This window comes from Copadichromis virginalis, linkage group LG3 (genome assembly GCF_057382275.1).
Source record: "Copadichromis virginalis isolate Kocher_CV1m ecotype Utaka linkage group LG3, C_Virginalis_male_GT1.1, whole genome shotgun sequence".
NCBI lineage: Eukaryota > Metazoa > Chordata > Actinopteri > Cichliformes > Cichlidae > Copadichromis > Copadichromis virginalis.
Genome location: NC_140620.1, coordinates 6,416,274 through 6,433,483, shown reverse-complemented (window position 1 = coordinate 6,433,483; position 17,210 = coordinate 6,416,274). Strand labels below are relative to the sequence as shown.

At 42.2% G+C, this 17,210-nt stretch overlaps 1 long non-coding RNA gene across 1 annotated transcript in view; it reads right to left on the bottom strand.

Moving 5' to 3' along the window:
* Positions 1-5,413: 5,413 nt before the first annotated feature.
* LOC146712477 (uncharacterized) overlaps positions 5,414-17,210 on the bottom strand; it is a 54,285-nt gene continuing 42,488 nt past the window's right edge. The window contains exons 2-4 of the long non-coding RNA XR_014915962.1: positions 5,858-5,989; positions 5,675-5,773; positions 5,414-5,516 (exon numbers count right to left, since the gene is read on the bottom strand). This is a non-coding gene — a long non-coding RNA (uncharacterized LOC146712477). The remainder of the gene's footprint in view (positions 5,517-5,674; positions 5,774-5,857; positions 5,990-17,210) is intronic.

The window sequence follows — 17,210 nt, the reverse complement described above, 5'->3', positions numbered from 1 at the left end:
GGACATTGTTGCATGATCCACTTTTTCTTATCACTCAAATATCCTGATACTTTCAGAAAGTTGGAGAGCTCTCCTGGCTTGCTTAGTCTTTGCTCTGTACTGCAGTACTTGCATTGGTTTCACTGGACAAGTCTGCATGTGAATCTACAACTGATCTGACATTGTGGCACAAACACAGTAAACACTACGAGCACCTTGTTTCATGTGCAGTGGCTTTCTTCTCATTCTGTTACTGAACACTGTATGAAAAGCCTCTCACTGCCAGCATCCTTCCAGCCCCACGATAACAAGACCAACTCACATCTTCACAACACCAAGAATTTTTCCCCTTTTCTTTGGAGAAACTGAGAAGCCAATAGGATTATAATAATTTCCCCCAGGGATCAATAAAGTATTCTGATTCTGATTCTGATTCTGATTGTAGCTCAAACTTGCCCACAGTCCTGCTTCATCACTGCTCACTCCTACCTGTGTTGGTGCTCAGTGGACAGTCATAGCCTGCTGCTAGCATGAATGCTAAATGTACTGCTGTGGATGATCAGCAGAAAAACATGTTGTCAGTTTGACTGTTTGCTGTATTTAAAGTGTTTTTCTCAGTTCGTCTGTATTCAAAGTGCATTCGGGGCTTTAGCTGACAGCTCTTTGTGCTAACAAACTAAACTCTCTTAGTTTAAGCCAACAGACTTTACCAAACACAAAGCCTGCTGCTGCCTCCATGGGTTAGCTTGTGTGACTGGTGTTTACAGCAATGAAATCTAAATCACACTAATGTGTCCTCCAAGGTGTTTGGTGGGAGCACTGAGTGAAACATCTGGTAAAATAACAAACAGGGCTGTGAGAGCAACTGAAGTGATAAAAATACTGTTTAAAGATAAAAAACACTTTGATGTTCTCTCGTCACCTAACAAAGTCCAAACCCTGTGAACTATTTTAGCTTTAATAACTGTGGATTCAGGTATCCTGAACCCATCTTTGGACGTGTGTAATTAAATATTTTAAAACTCCATCAGAGACTGTTTGGAGAAGGAAAAGAGGGACAAAGTGGAGCGTCGAGCTGAGGCTTCATTCACTGCAAACCTACAGTTATGTTTTCTTATTTCTGCTGTTTGCATGTTCACAGCTGAAATAAAGCTGCCTCTTTGACTTCATCCTGTTGTGTTTGGGTCCAATCCTGCCTCCCACACAGCGCTACAGGACAAAGTCTAATATTTTTATCTTTTTAATGAATCTTTGGTCATATTTATCCAGGAAACACAAACATGTAAAGGAGTCATCACAGGTCTCTGACCTCGTTGGTCCAGGTTCAGCACTGAAGTCTGGAGGTTTATCTTTGGACCCATCACTCCTCACAGACGGACAGCTGGATCCTGCAGACTGTGACCTCTGACCTCTGCGGACACAAACATGTTTTATTCAATGATCAATTCTCTGATAAAGTGATTGAAGCAGCTGTGATCACACAGACTGCAGATAATGCAGCTGTTTCCTGTCAGTAACAGTCCTCTTAGATTAGAGTTCAGCTTTTTACAGGAAAACAAATGTCCCTGAATGCAACAGTGAGACACAGTCTGCCTGTGTGGCTGTGATAGCTGCCGTTAGGAGCGCTCATGTGTTCAAGATGGGCTTTACGTCTACCAACAACTGCTCACACTGCCAAACCAATACTCTGGACAATTATATCCACGCTCTTTGGTTCTGTCCACCAGTTCAGAAGTTTTGGCGTGAGATATGTGAAGACTTATCAAAGTGTCTGAAATGTAACATTCCAACTTCCCCCTTGGTGTGTTTGTTGGGCAGCTTAGATAATGTCACTTCAGAAAAGAATATAGCCCATATGGTTTTCACTGCCCTATGCATAGCCAAGAAAACTGTCCTCATGAACTGGAAAAATAAAAACAATCTTAATTCTAACCAATATAGAAATTATCTATTAGATTACATTAGTCTTGATACAGCCTCTGCCACCACATCAGATCAATTGCTCTGGGCTCCTTTGATCAGCTCCATCACCTAGTGGAGGTGGGGGATCATAGTTTGGTCCCGCCTTCAATGTTGTGATTGGTGTGGGGGTAGGGACAGGCTTAGGGCATCGGGGGGTTCCCTGGAGGCATCTTCCTTGGGGGGCTCAACCCGGGGTAGCGGTCATGGCCAATTAGGGGCTCTGTTGGCTCTCAGGTGACTGTTTCCTCGTGGCTGCGTGCAGCGGGGCTAGGGGAGGGTCTGTGCTGACGGACGTGGGTTACTGACCTGGAAGCCTGGCTGCACCTGGGTGGGTCCGGGATGGGCGTGAGGTTCTGGGGGCGCTCCGGCTCTGGGCTGAACCCTGGCAGGCCTCGGGGGCTTGGGTCCTGGTTGGTGTGTTGCTGGGGTTGTGGGCGGGTGGGTGTATGGGGGCCCAGCCCTGGCTCAGGGTGCCGCTGGTGCGTCGAGCCACCGGGGGGGCTCTTCAACTGGTGGGGGAGATTGTCACATCTTGCAGGAGCTTTCTTCTCTTCAGGAACTCTCTGCAGGAGGGGGAGATACAGGAGAGGTGGTGGAAGATCTCAGCCTGGGCGTCTATCGTCTTATGTAGTCTGGAAGATGAGTGGATGGTGGGGTGGGTGCAGTTTTCTCTGTGGTGGGGTTGGGTGGACTGTCCCGGGCTCTGTGGGGACGGGCGGCGCTGCTGCACTGGGCCCCGGTCCGGATGGGCCTGGGCCCCCTTTCCCTGGCGGGTCGCAGAGTATGGGGGTGCCTACTGGGGTCAGCGGGGGAGCTGGCCCCAGGGAGGGGTCACTTGCCCCTCCCTTCCTTCCCTCCCCATCTCCAGCCGCCTCCCTCTTCCCGCTCCACCACAACCACCCACACATGCAGGGCCTTGGAGTAGGGGTGTGTCACCAGGGTGCATGAAGGAACCTTTTAAAAAAAAAACAAGCGTGCTCATGCTGACAGGGTGTACATACGGGTGATCACACCCACAAACTACACCCTTTTTGGCTCCTACCTCAAAGCACACTGTGTTCTGTTGATCTTATGTGCTGCACAATAATGTTTAATATTTAGTATTTACTGTCATGTTCCCATATATCATTGTGATGTTGTTTATTCTATTACTCTTGTTCTCTTCTGCTTGTTTTCTTTTTTCTTTCTCAACAGGTGATCCAGGTGATCGATATATGCATTTTCTTTTTTTCTTTTTTTCCTGCCCATTCTGTTGGTTTTTGTTTTTTGCCCTTCTCCCCTGTCCTTCTTCTCAGCTGTTTCTCTTTCCCTCTTTCTTTCTCCCCTTCTTTCCCCCAGTCAAGTCTGTCCTGTATTCAGCAAGTGAAAATAAAATAAACAATAAAAGGTGAATCAAATGGACCATTACGGCAAGGCTGGGATGGTCAATTTGGTAAAGTAAATCCGTTGGGCATCTTTCTTCGCCTTTAGACAATAATTCTGATGGCAAAAGAGCCGAACGGGACAGGCAAAAAAAACCCCAAAACAAAACAAAAAAAACCCAGTAGGGATGGGACTCCAGAACCGGCTCTTGTAGAAAACGGGACAGGCAAAAAAAAAAAAAAGGAGCGCTCGTGTGTGACGAGGAGATTGTGAGTACAAGAAAACAATTATTAGAATACAATGTGTTAAATTTGCTTAGATAAGAGGGTCCAGCAGTAGATGAGAGGAATAGGGAAGGATTTGTCTGTGTGTTTTAGTTTGGCTGTGGCCTGAGAGTGTGTGCAATTGTTTAGAGAGAAAGGAATTTATGGACACTGGGGGTCTGCCTGTCACAAAAGGAGACAGGAAGCTACAGTTGGGGATGCTTGTACTTTTAATAAAAACTCATAATTGTTATAAACTTAGAAGTAGGTTTGTAGGAGACTCTCCACCTTAAATGTAAAAGTCATGGTCCCTGTGCCTCACCAGCTGATCCTGTATTAGGTAACATGTTTTCTCTCTCTCTCTCTCTCTCTCTCTCTCTCTCACTCACCTACCGGGGCGGTGCTCATTATGGGCTCCCGCCGCTGGCCCACGCACCTGCTGCCTATCGGGATGATCGCAAGGCCGATTTAAGACGGCAGCACTGTGTCACTCGTCGCTGGATCGTTGAGCTACCAGCGTCAGTCTCTCAACCATTAGTGAGGTAAACTCCGTAAAGTTGTTTCCATTCATCATTAACCCCTATCTCTGTGTGCAGATCTACCCCGGACCTTTCCCTGCCTGCCTGTTTCCGTGTGGACGAGTGAGTGGATTGGTGTTTCCCCAGTGTGGGGAGTGAAGAGAGAGAGCCTTTGGAGTGCGTCTGATTCCCGTCTTTCCCCTCACATACCCCGGAACCCTGGACCCCCCTCCCCTCCAGCACGTTGTAAATAGCATCACCTGGTGTCGTTGTGTAAATAAACTGATTGTTAACTCTGCAAAGATTCCCGGTCTGCGCCTTAGTCCATTAACTAAAACGTGACAGTAAATGTAAGACAACAAGAGGCCAATGGCCCAATGGATGCAGAGTGGGCGTCTCAATATTTGTAATATGTTAACTCTGTTTTCTATGTTGTGTAGAGGAATTTGGTGTAGCTTGGGTGAGGAGATTACTTTTATGACCCCCAGGAAGTCACGTACACAGAGACACACACACACACAGTGCTTTGACTGTTACGACGCACCCACACCTACCCACACACAGACACACAGAGTTTGCAGGTCACCATGGGGGTTTTATGATGGGGTCGCTTCTACAAAACTGTTTTTTTCACAGACAAAGGAGTGAAGATCTGCACAGGGACACCGGCCTGGCAAGTCTCCCCTTCTAGAAGATGCATGCTTAAATGAAGATGAATAAAGATGAATAAAGGTTTTGTGAAAATGAGTACTGAGTCCGAGTCTCTGGATGCCCGAGGAATAAAAAGAACCGGGGTGAAACTGATTTCGTAACAAGATCTTGTCCATCATGGACATGTTAACAATTCCTGCAGCATCACGTGGCACAAACACTTTGTGTTCCTGTCATCTGCAAGCAACAGGAAGTTCATTAATAAAGGCGGGATGGAGACGTGATAGTCCTCCTTCATCCAGCTGTTACACACATCTGGGCTCACACGACGAGCCTTTGTCTAATACAGCAGCTGCTCTCTGAACACTTTTCTGAAGAGGAGCTGCACAAACCTTTGTTTGCTTTCTAGAGCAGCGTATCAAAGTCAAACTACCCACTGCTAGCAGCTGTTTCTATCATAGTTTAGGATCCAGATGTGTGAGGTCTAAATTTACACCTCTGATTAAAATACATAGTTAAAAACAGCCAATTGAGTCCAAATGTGTCTTAAACCAGATAAACTGACAGTTACAGCTGAGCCTGTGTGTCCTTGGAGACACTGCTCTGCTACAGAGATGCATTTTAGAAACCAGGAAACATCAAAATCATTTAAATCAGAGAGTTCTTGTTACTAACAGCTCACCTCTCTGCAGCAGACACAGACTGGACTTTAAAATGAATGCTTCGATTATTGGACCAGTCACTCTTTAAGGACACAGAGCTGGATGGTTTCTCATTGACGCTAAAAATAAGTGAACATGAAACATGTGTCACATTCAATGTGTCCAATACATTACATAAAAAGTATAAATAAAGTATGTAAATAGTATATTATTTAAATCGTTAAATAGTAAAAAGCTGATTACAATTCCAAACATTTTAATACTGACATGAACTTACTTTTCGTCAGATGACTTTTTTCGCCCTAAATTTGGAAATAAATCCTTCACCCGTTTGCTCTTAGAGGACACACTTCTGGGTGGAGGTCCAGGCTGGTTCCTGTGAATAATGATGGAGCAGTGATGTGAGTGCTGAGCTGTGACATGGAGAAGAGTCATGGACAGTTAGAGATGGTCATCTCACCTCTGAGCTTTGGTCTGGCTCTCATGTTCCCCACACAGAGTGCTTTTAGAGGGAGGGACTCCCTCCTCTCTGTCCTCACACTGATCCATGCTGCTCAATTCACATCAGCTCACACACACTTTCTACTTTCACCTGCAGAGGAAACACAAATCATTCATGTGCACATCAACTGAAATCCTCTTTTCCATCATGTGTGCTGTCCAAATATCAGCTGAATGCAGTCAGACAGCAGTGTGAGGCACAGGAAGCTGCCATCAGCTGCTCTACTTCTACTATCAGTCCACTAGATGGAGCCATGAAGCACACATGATGCATTCACTGACACACACTGATTCACTGTGACTGGAAGTTTAAGTACATTAAGCCTCCACTCATCTACATTGTGCTTACAACCCACTGCCCCCCATCTTCCACCCCCATCAACCTCCTGGGGCCAGGAATGACTGGAACTGAATTGGAAACGGGCGTAATCAAACATAAATCTGTTATTCTTATCCAACCTGTCTTCCTGGACACAGTTTGCTGACCAATCATGGAGCCTATGATTCGCTTGGACAACAACTTCATGAATGTGGAAATGAAACTGAGTGTCAGCTGAGTGTCGAGCAGAAGAGGAGTCAGAGAAAAGTGACAGAGCTGCTGACTTTACAAAGAAAACTAAAACCATGTTGAAGAGATTAAACAGATAATACAATCTAACAACAACACAGCTGCTGCTGCTGCTGCAGACAAAACACATGTATGAGTGTGTGACAGGAAAAGCACTGAACAGAAGTTTACTATTAAAAATGCAGCATGTTGTAAAAAGTTTGGTCAGTGAGACTGAAAAATGGCTGCATGAGTTACTATTGTGAACAAACCCCTATAAGAACCATGATATTACCTGAATAAGATCAAATCCTGATACGTAGTGCAGACCTTGGTAAGAGATACGGTCCAACTGGAATATAAACCTTTGGTGTGTTTAATCCAGTCAGCCTCTGAGTAACTCCACTCCTCTGCTTTCTGTTGGAAGAGAAACGAAAGTTTGTAGCACGATCCTTTTCCTCAGAGGCCTGTGTTGGATTTATATTACATCTAAGATAAAAAATAATTCACAAAGTCTGCTCTGTCCTCCTGTCCTCCCTGCAGTCTCTGTGAGCTCCGCAGAGTGATTATAAAGACCCGGAGCTCAGAGTTTCTCCAACACCGTGGTCAAGTGTGAGCCACACCTGCCACCCGTTATCTGCCAAACTTGAGCTTCAATGCTAAGTTTTACGTTAGTGCTGCTTCTTATCCCTTTTTGCTGATCACACACATAACAACACACATGATTTTCAGGAAGTTAACAGAAATAAAGCCACAGTGTCATTTGTTTTTCACTCAAGTTGTCTTTTCTTCTTAATTTTTCTGGTAATGCTTCTTCATTCATGATTCATTCAAATCTAAAATAGCTTCAAAAAATGTAAAATATTTCTGAAAATCATCTTTTATAGTTGAAATTCAGTTCTCATTTGGCTCAGCTGCTCTTTCATGCATCCATAGTTTCACCTCAAACTGCTTGAGACACGAGAAATTAAAGAACAACTCTGTTCAGGAGACCAGGAGTGACATGTTTAGCCGCATGTTCTCCTTAAATTGCTGGCTGTCTGAGTGGTGTCCCAGAAACGATGTGGGCTTCATAGATAATTGGCAAACCTTCTGGAGGAAACCTGGTCTTGTTAGGAGAGACGGCATCCATCCCACTTTGGATGGAGCAGCTCTCATTTCTAGAAATATGGACAAATTTATTAAACCCCCCAAAATATGACTATCCAGAGTTGGGACCAGGAAGCAGAGTTGCAGTCTTACACGCTTCTCTGCAGCTTCTCTCCTCCTGCTACCCCCCCAAAAACCCATCTCCATAGAGACTGTGTCAGCTTCCAAAAAGACAAAAAACAAACTAAAAACCAGCAACAAACAACTTAAACATAAACAATCACAAAGAAAGAACAATACAGTATCCACATCTGAACCAAAGAGTAAAACAGTGAAATGTGGATTATTAAATATTAGGTCTCTCTCCTCCAAGTCTCTGTTAGTACATGACTTAATAATTGATCAACAAATTGATTTACTCTGCCTTACAGAAACCTGGTTGCAGCAGGATGATTATGTTAGTTTAAATGAATCAACACCCCCGAGTCATTCTAACTACCAGAAATCTCGAAGCACAGGCCGAGGAGGCGGTGTGGCAGCAATTTTTCACACCAGCCTATTAATTAATGAAAGACCAAGACAGACTTTTAATTCATTTGAAAGCCTGATGCTTAACATTGTCCACCCCAGCTGTGAAACTCAGAAACCAGTCTTACTTGTTATCATCTATCGTCCACCTGGGCCTTACACAGAGTTTCTGTCTGATTTCTCAGACTTTATATCTAATTTAGTTCTGAGCTCAGATAAAATAATTATTGTGGGTGATTTTAACATCCATGTAGATGCTAAAAATGACAGCCTCAACATGGCATTTAATCTGTTATTAGACTCAATTGGTTTCTCTCAAAATGTAAAAGAACCCACCCACCACTTTAATCACACTCTAGATCTTGTTTTAACATATGGCATCGAACCTGAACATTTAACAGTGTTTCCTGAAAACCCTCTCCTGTCTGATCATTTCCTGATAACATTTACTTTTACAATAATTGATTACACAGCGGTGAAGAGTAGACTTTATCAAAGTAGATGTCTTTCTGAAAGCACTGTAACTAAGTTTAAGAATATAATCCACCCACTGTTATCATCTCCAATGCCCTGTACCAACACAGAGCAAAGCAGCTATCTGAACGCTACCCCAACAGAGGTCGATTATCTTGTTAATAATTTCACCTCCTCACTACGTACGACTCTGGATACTGTAGCTCCTGTGAAAACTAAGGCCTCAAATCAGAAGTACCTGACTCCGTGGTATAATTCTGAAACACGTACCCTAAAGCAGATGACTCGTAATCTGGAGAGGAAATGGCGTGTCACAAATCTAGAGGATCATCATTCAGCCTGGAGAAATAGTTTGCTGCTTTATAAGAAAGCCCTCCGCAAAGCCAGAACATCTTACTATTCATCACTGATTGAAGAAAATAAGAACAACCCCAGGTTTCTCTTCAGCACTGTAGCCAGGCTGACAAAAAGTCAGAGCTCTTTTGAGCCAACCATCCCTTTAACGTTAACTAGTAATGACTTCATGAACTTCTTCACAAATAAAATTTTTATCATTAGAGAAAAAATTACCAATAATCATCCCACAGATGTAATATTATCTACAGCTACTCTTAGTACCATTGATGTTAAGTTAGACTCTTTTTCTCTAATTGATCTTTCTGAGTTAACTTCAATAATTACTTCCTCCAAACCATCAACGTGTCTTTTAGACCCCATTCCTACAAAACTGCTCAAAGAAGTCCTGCCATTAATTAATTCTTCGATCTTAAATATGATCAACCTATCTCTAATAATCGGCTATGTACCACAGGCCTTCAAGCTGGCTGTAGTTAAACCTTTACTCAAAAAGCCATCTCTAGACCCAGCAGTCTTAGCTAATTATAGGCCAATCTCCAACCTTCCTTTCATATCAAAAATCCTTGAAAGAGTAGTTGTCAAACAGCTAACAGATCATCTGCAGAGGAATGGTTTATTTGAAGAGTTTCAGTCAGGTTTCAGAGCTCAGCACAGCACAGAAACAGCTTTAGTGAAGGTTACAAATGATCTTCTTATGGCCTCTGACAGTGGACTCATCTCTGTGCTTGTCCTGCTAGACCTCAGTGCAGCGTTCGATACTGTTGACCATAATATCCTATTAGAGCGATTAGAACATGCTGTAGGTATTACAAGTACTGCGCTGCAGTGGTTTGTATCATATCTATCTAATAGACTCCAATTCGTGCATGTAAATGGAGAGTCCTCTTCACACACTGAGGTTAATTATGGAGTTCCACAGGGTTCAGTGCTAGGACCAATTCTGTTTACATTATACATGCTTCCCTTAGGCAGTATCATTAGAAGACATAGCATACATTTTCACTGCTATGCAGATGACACCCAGCTCTATCTGTCCATGAAGCCAGATAACACACACCAATTAGTTAAACTGCAGGAATGTCTTAAAGACATAAAGACCTGGATGGCCGCTAACTTTCTGCTTCTTAATTCAGATAAAACTGAGGTTATTGTACTCGGCCCTGAAAATCTTAGAAATATGGTATCTAATCAGATTCTTACTCTGGATGGCATTACCTTGGCCTCCAGTAACGCTGTGAGGAACCTTGGAGTCATTTTTGACCAGGACATGTCCTTCAACGCACATATTAAACAAATATGTAAGACTGCTTTCTTCCATTTGCGCAACATCTCTAAAATTAGAAATATCCTGTCTCAGAGTGACGCTGAAAAACTAGTTCATGCATTTATTACTTCCAGGCTGGACTACTGTAATTCATTATTATCAGGATGTCCAAAAAACTCACTGAAAAGCCTTCAGCTAATCCAAAATGCTGCAGCAAGAGTCCTGACAGGGACTAGAAAGAGAGAGCATATTTCTCCTGTTTTGGCTTCCCTTCATTGGCTTCCTGTTAAATCCAGAATTGAATTCAAAATCCTGCTCCTCACATACAAGGTCTTAAATAATCAGGCCCCATCTTATCTTAATGACCTTGTAGTACCATATCACCCTATTAGAGCGCTCCGCTCTCGCTCTGCAGGCCTACTTGTTGTTCCTAGAGTATTTAAAAGTAGAATGGGAGGGAGAGCCTTCAGTTTTCAGGCCCCTCTTCTGTGGAACCAGCTTCCAGTTTGGATTCGGGAGACAGACACTATCTCTACTTTTAAGATTAGGCTTAAAACTTTCCTTTTTTCTAAAGCATATAGTTAGGGCTGGACCAGGTGACCCTGAATCCTCCCTTTGTTATGCTGCAATAGATGTAGGCTGCCGGGGGATTCCCATGATGCATTGAGTTTTTCCTTTCCAGTCACCTTTCTCACTCACTATGTATTACTAGACCTCTCTGCATTGAATCATATCTGTTATTAACCTCTGTCTCTCTTCCACAGCATGTCTTTATCCTGTCTTCCTTCTCTCACCCCAACCGGTCGCAGCAGATGGCCGCCCCTCCCTGAGCCTGGTTCTGCCGGAGGTTTCTTCCTGTTAAAAGGGAGTTTTTCCTTCCCACTGTCGCCAAAGTGCTTGCTCATAGGGGGTCATATGATTGTTGGGTTTTTCTCTGTATCTATGAAGCGCCTTGAGGCGACTTTTGTTGTGATTTGGCGCTATATAAATAAAATTGAATTGAATTGAATTGAATTGTTCAAACGGAGAAACTTTGAAGGAACTCAATAATGTCATTTAAATGGTTTCAGGTAGGTGTATGAAGGTTCTGTATTCAATCATATATGATAGTTGACATGAAATTCTGAATTCATCTTCTTGGACACCCACACTGCATAATTCTGTAGAAATGAAATTAGTCATTTCTAATCAATTTCAACATCAAATATCATAACATTGCATCAAAATGCGTAAAAATGATTCTTGATAGCTGACCTTAAAGTCTCTGTGCATTCTTCCTCTGGGTTACCTTCTCTATATATTTGCAGTTTAACCACCAAAAGCTGCAAGGTTTCAGAGAAATAAAAGGAGCGTTCTACTCAAATTTAATAAGATCAATTTAATAAACAATAGAAAAAAAACTTTGACATTTGTCATAAAATTCTTAACAAACTCCTCTTCTGTCTGTAGCTCAGGAGTTAGAGCAGGTCACGAAGTAACTGGAAGGGTGGTTGTTTGATACGAGATACTAACCCCAAGATAGAAAACTCTTCTGCACAGGAAAAGTCCTTGAATGAGTCATTTGTATGAAGCACTTTGAATGCTCAGAGTAGAAAAGCACCATATCAGAACCAGCCTCACCCACTTGTGATGGGTGGGTGGCTGTGGCTCAGATGGTAGAGCAGATCAGCTGCTGATTGGAAGGTTGGTGGCTCAAACCTTGGCTTCCCCAGCCTGCATGCCAAATATCCTTGGGCAAGATACTAACCCCAAGTTGCCCTCTGATGATTAGTTTGCACTTGTGTTTAGAAGTGCTTGTGTGAATGAGGCCTGTTGTATAGAGCACTTTGAAAACTCCAGGAGAGTAGAAAAGCACTATATAAGAATCAGTCCATTTACTACATGTCCGCAAAGTTTCATCTCCAACCACTGCAATATTATTTGTTAGGATCGCTGTTCTCTCCGGGTACTCCGGCTTCCTCCCACCGTCCAAAGACATGCAGCTTGTGGGGATATTTAGTTGGATAATCCAAATTGCCACTAGGTGTGAATGTGCGAGTGAATGTGAGTGCGAATCGTTGTCTGTCCCTGTGTGTTGGCCCTGCGACAGATTGGCAACCTGTCCAGGGTGTACCCCGCCTCTCACCCCATGACAGCTGGGATAGGCTCCAGCGCCCCCGCGACCCTGAAAAGGATAAGCGAATGGATGGAGGATCGTTGTTTTTTTCCTCAGGGTTTTGTGATGCCTTTTTGTCACGGCTGGCGGAGTGAGCCGTGTGGTGTGGAGGAAAAGGAGGACCCAAAATGCAGCAGTGACTGATGATACGAGTGACGTTTATTTACAAAGGTGGCAGTGGCAAAAAAACAGGCAACGAAGGCGTAATGACAAACGGAAACCTAAACTGAGAGAAACTGGAGAGCAAACCTGAAATCTTACAAAAGGGGTGCGGGGCAGAGAGACGCAGAGATAGACTGATGAATGCAGATGAACGCAGACGAGCCGACAACGAACACAGAACGACACCCACTAAATATACACACGCAAGGTAATCAGGTAATCACACACAGGAGGGAAGAACAGCTGAACCTAATACACATGAGGACCGGAGGAGACAAGCTGAACACAATGATAACAGACACAGACTTTCAGAACAAAACAGGAACTCTAGGACACGAGCCTTCAAAGTAAAGCAGGAAACACACAGACTGATTTACAACACAACACGGGGACATGAACAGAGCACCAAACTTCAGGTTCAACCCTAAACTAATACAAAATCGGAATAAACACAAGGCACAAAATTGAACTTCAAGGAAACACAAAATGCTGGGTCAAAATGACCCAGGACCATGACACTTTTTGTTTTTGAGAGTCTTTTGTGTTTTAGTTTGGCTCTTTGTATATAAGGATGGTTAATAGTTCGCTTTAGGATTTACTATATCCCATGTACCCTGTTTTCATATTGTAGTTTGTCTTCTTGGTTTTGTAACACTAAATATCTGCTTTTGTGATCCCTTTTTGTACTTCAGTTATGTCCCTTTGTCTGTCATTGTCTGATTTCCCCATCTGTCATGTTTCCCATTCACTTATATTTTCCTTTCTGTTTTCTACATGTCTGCGTATGTCTCTGTGTATCATTTCCTCTTTTTTTATCGTCTCATGTCTTGTGAACTTAGCTTTGAGTTTTACTTCCCCCATTTGGTTAATGATTTGTTCCCATCAGTGTCTCAGTCTCATCTGCATTTATCTATCTCATGTTCCCCTGTCCAGTCTGTTCTCCTCTATGTAATTTAAGCCTTGTTCTCCATGTTTTCCTGTTTTATTGTTTTAACTGTTGCTTCCTGTGACTATTGTAGTTTTCTCCTGCATCATGTCTCTCACCCGTTGCCTCTCGTCTCATTATCCAGTGTGTATTTATTGTCCCCGCCTTCTTGTGTACTTTGTGCTTTCCTTGCTCTGTGTTCCCATGGTTTTGGGGGTGGTGGTGTGGGATTGATTAAGGAAATGGCTGAGTTAATAGGAATGACCAAAATGAGAAAAATAAATCGATCTTCAATAAGAGAAAGGATTATTCTAAGAAGGAATATTTTTGATGGATCAGAATTATATAATGAAATATGAACAAAATCTTTTGTTAATCATTGTTTATTAACTGAACCTTGTTGAATTTGAGTAGAACTGTTTTTTAATTTGGCAGAAACACGGCAGCAGTTTGAAATGAAACTATCCAGGCTGTGGAGTAGACGAGCAAAGTCAAGAATCCACTGAGATTTTCATGACAATAACTAAGAAGGATTTCTTAAATGAATTGTTGATACGCTGTTATAATAATCCACTGAGCTTATTGAATTTGGGGAGAAATGTCCTTTAATGTGCAATCACACAGTGGGCTGAGATGAAACTGCACACAGTGTGGGTGTCCCAGAAGGGAAATCAGTTAAAACTTTAGTGTCAGCTAGTAAGCAAGAATTTAAAAAATATTTTTACAGATATCAAATTTGTTCTGTTATATAAAACTGTAATTTATACTAGTCAGGTGGATCATCAACGATCATCAATCAGTGCAGTACCAGCAAAATTCAGACAGACACACAAACACACACATGCACAATTTTACTGTCTTAACACAGTATCATAAATCTAATTAGAATATGCTACAGTCCTTTAAATACCAATTTAAATATATTTCAAAAATATATTACAGCTTTTTTCAGTCTGTTGAACAAACATCCCCAAAGAAGAAGAAGCACTACCATAAAACGTTGTGTAAAAGTGCAAGAAAGTTTAAGAGGCTTACAAACGACGGCTCACATAACTGCGGTGTTACAAGTCAACCTCGTTCATATCTGTCATCATGAACAATGCTATGGTTTGTGCTGGAGTGAAGCTGCACACAGCTGATAATATCAGAAAAAAATACATACTGATTCGATTACCTTCACACGCAGATTCACACAAAGACGACCAGCTGCATCAGCGAAGTTTAGAAGACAGACAGTGAAACTTAAAAAAAGGAAACAGACAGATTTGTGGGAATGCTGGGGCTGGGGAACATTAGTAATTAGAAACACAAAATGTTTCTAAGCATTTGTAAATGTTTGTTGGAGGGTTTGGAGGAGCTGAATCATTTTGTGTGAAAGTTAAAGTCAAACACACTCTTAGTAGAGAGAGACTGTGTCTGCAGATCAAACAGGTCTCACTGTGATGTCCCTTTAGTCAGACTCTGTCTCTGCTACATTAATGACTGAAAGTTGTCACGTTCTTATTTAGTTAATACTCTTTAAACCAGGTATACACTTTTAGTTTAATACATTATAGATTCTCTGATGAAGAAATACGGTATATATAAGTAACCTGATGAAGCGGTATCTAAATGTTTTTATGTTTGACATACCAAGACTGTTTCACACTGCAGGAGTTGCAGATGATAAAACAAAGACTGTAAAGCTAAGCAGTATGTTTGCTGTTTATCACTGCCTGTCCATTAGTCAAATTAATATTACTTTTATCAAAAATAATTTCCCGTCTGTATTTGGTCTTCCTCCATAGTCGCCATAGTCACATCATTGTGTTTTGTTGATGTTTCCCCTCCTTGTGATTCATTCAGTGTTGCCATGTCTGTTTCGCCCCCGGTCCCTGTGTGTTGAGCCGTGTCTCTTAGTTTGTATCCTGTTTTATTTGGACAGTCTCGTGTCCTGTGTTCAGTGTGTTCAGTTTTGCTTTCTCCTGTCTCATCACATCTAATTTGTCCCTGCTGTGTCCTCATGTGTTTCCACTTCCCTTATCATCCCTCTATGTATATATTGTGTGACTTTCCTTTTGTTCATTGTCAGGTTGTCTGTTTATTATGCGTTATTTGTCGGGGGCTGGATCTGTGACCCAGTATTTTGAGTTCACTGTGTGTGTTTTTGGAGGTCTTATATTATATTGAATATATGCTTAGTTCTTGTGTTGCCATTATTAGTTAGGATTTAGTTGGGTGTTATTCTAGCTTAGGTTTCCATCTATGTCCAAACACAGCACACAGGTGGGATGTGCAGCACGAGTGCTCTCTGCTCCTCACAGAGAGGTGATGGAGACGATTCCTGAGGTCCAAAAAACATCTGTTGGTGGTGAGAAACTCTTTCTGTATACCACAGACTAGACTAGAGACGGATGATACTTGGGTAAATTTGACTGGGATCTAATAACAATGACTTCAGTACTTCATGAGTGATGTATTATTGTTGGTCAGCGTCACGTTTTTCTGTTTTGTTCACAGATTTTCCCTCAATCACTGTAATAGCTGCAGCAGTGCTGGTGTTGGGGTTTGTCTTTTTCTGTTGCTCCACTATGCTGCTTGAAGAAAAGTTACCTTTTCACTTTCTAGTATGTCGTTTTGTAATGTGTCTTATCTTATTAACATGATAGTGATTTATTGATTCTAACCCTAAATCTATCTAGTAATGTCTGCACATATTTTCAGTACTGATTTTAAAGTGTTTTAATCCTTCTGTCACTCAGGGAACCCAATAAGGATTCAAATACTTCAAAAGTCAACCAATGACATTGATGTGTAAGACTATTTAATAATTATTTATTTTTTATATTTCATTTATTCATTCATTCTTTGCACTGTGATTTAACCCATCTTTGTGTAAAGCAGGGGTGTCAAACTCCAGGCCTTGAGAGCCAGCGTCCTGAAGCTTTGAAATGTATCTCTGCTGCAACACACCTGAATAAAATTATTAGGTCATTAGCATGACTCTACCCTACTCAAGTAAATTTAAATAAATGTAAGTACATACCACCAGGTAGCTCCACTCGTACCCAGTGTAACGGGAAGTGAGAGGGTTAGGTTTTGGCGCTTTGAATGTTCAGTTGTGTGATGCAGCGATTAACGTTTGAGTAAAATATTGGGCTCCCTCGTGTCTTCCCTACATTCCTCCACAATGTACGTTTTTGCAAAAATGTACTTCTAGAAGTACTTTTATTGCACAATGTTCATTCACTCATGAGCTGCTGCAACATGAATCAAATGGCTGAACTGCCACCTTGGCGTGCAGTCAAGTTCTACAGTCTGCTAATGATCTAATAATAAGTATTAATATTCCTCACTCACCTTACTAAATGTTTGTGAACACAGCCAGAAACATTTGCATCACAAACACAGACTAGTGTTTATTAGCAGAAGCTTTTGGGTGGTTGCTCTCAAACCTGTGTACAAGTTTAAGCATTAATGGTCCCTTCACTGATTTCCAGGTATCCAATGTCAGGGCTAACAGATGGATTCAGACGCAGGCAGCGTTCTGGCAAGCAAAGGGTTGACAATTTATTAACACAGAAGGGAAACCACAGTGATGTGTATATACAGTGAATGGGGCAGGGCTTCAGGGCTCCAGGGGAAGGAATCCACAGTCGCTCCCCACTCGGCCCAAACTCCGCCACTCCTCTTCTTACGCACACTCGCTTCTCCACAGCCACTCTCGCTCCAATTTCCACTTATGTTGACACACACAGGGATCACAGGTCAGGGTCTGCCACCAGTTCCGGGGAGATCTAAACACAAAGAGTCCAATTAGATCAATACGCCA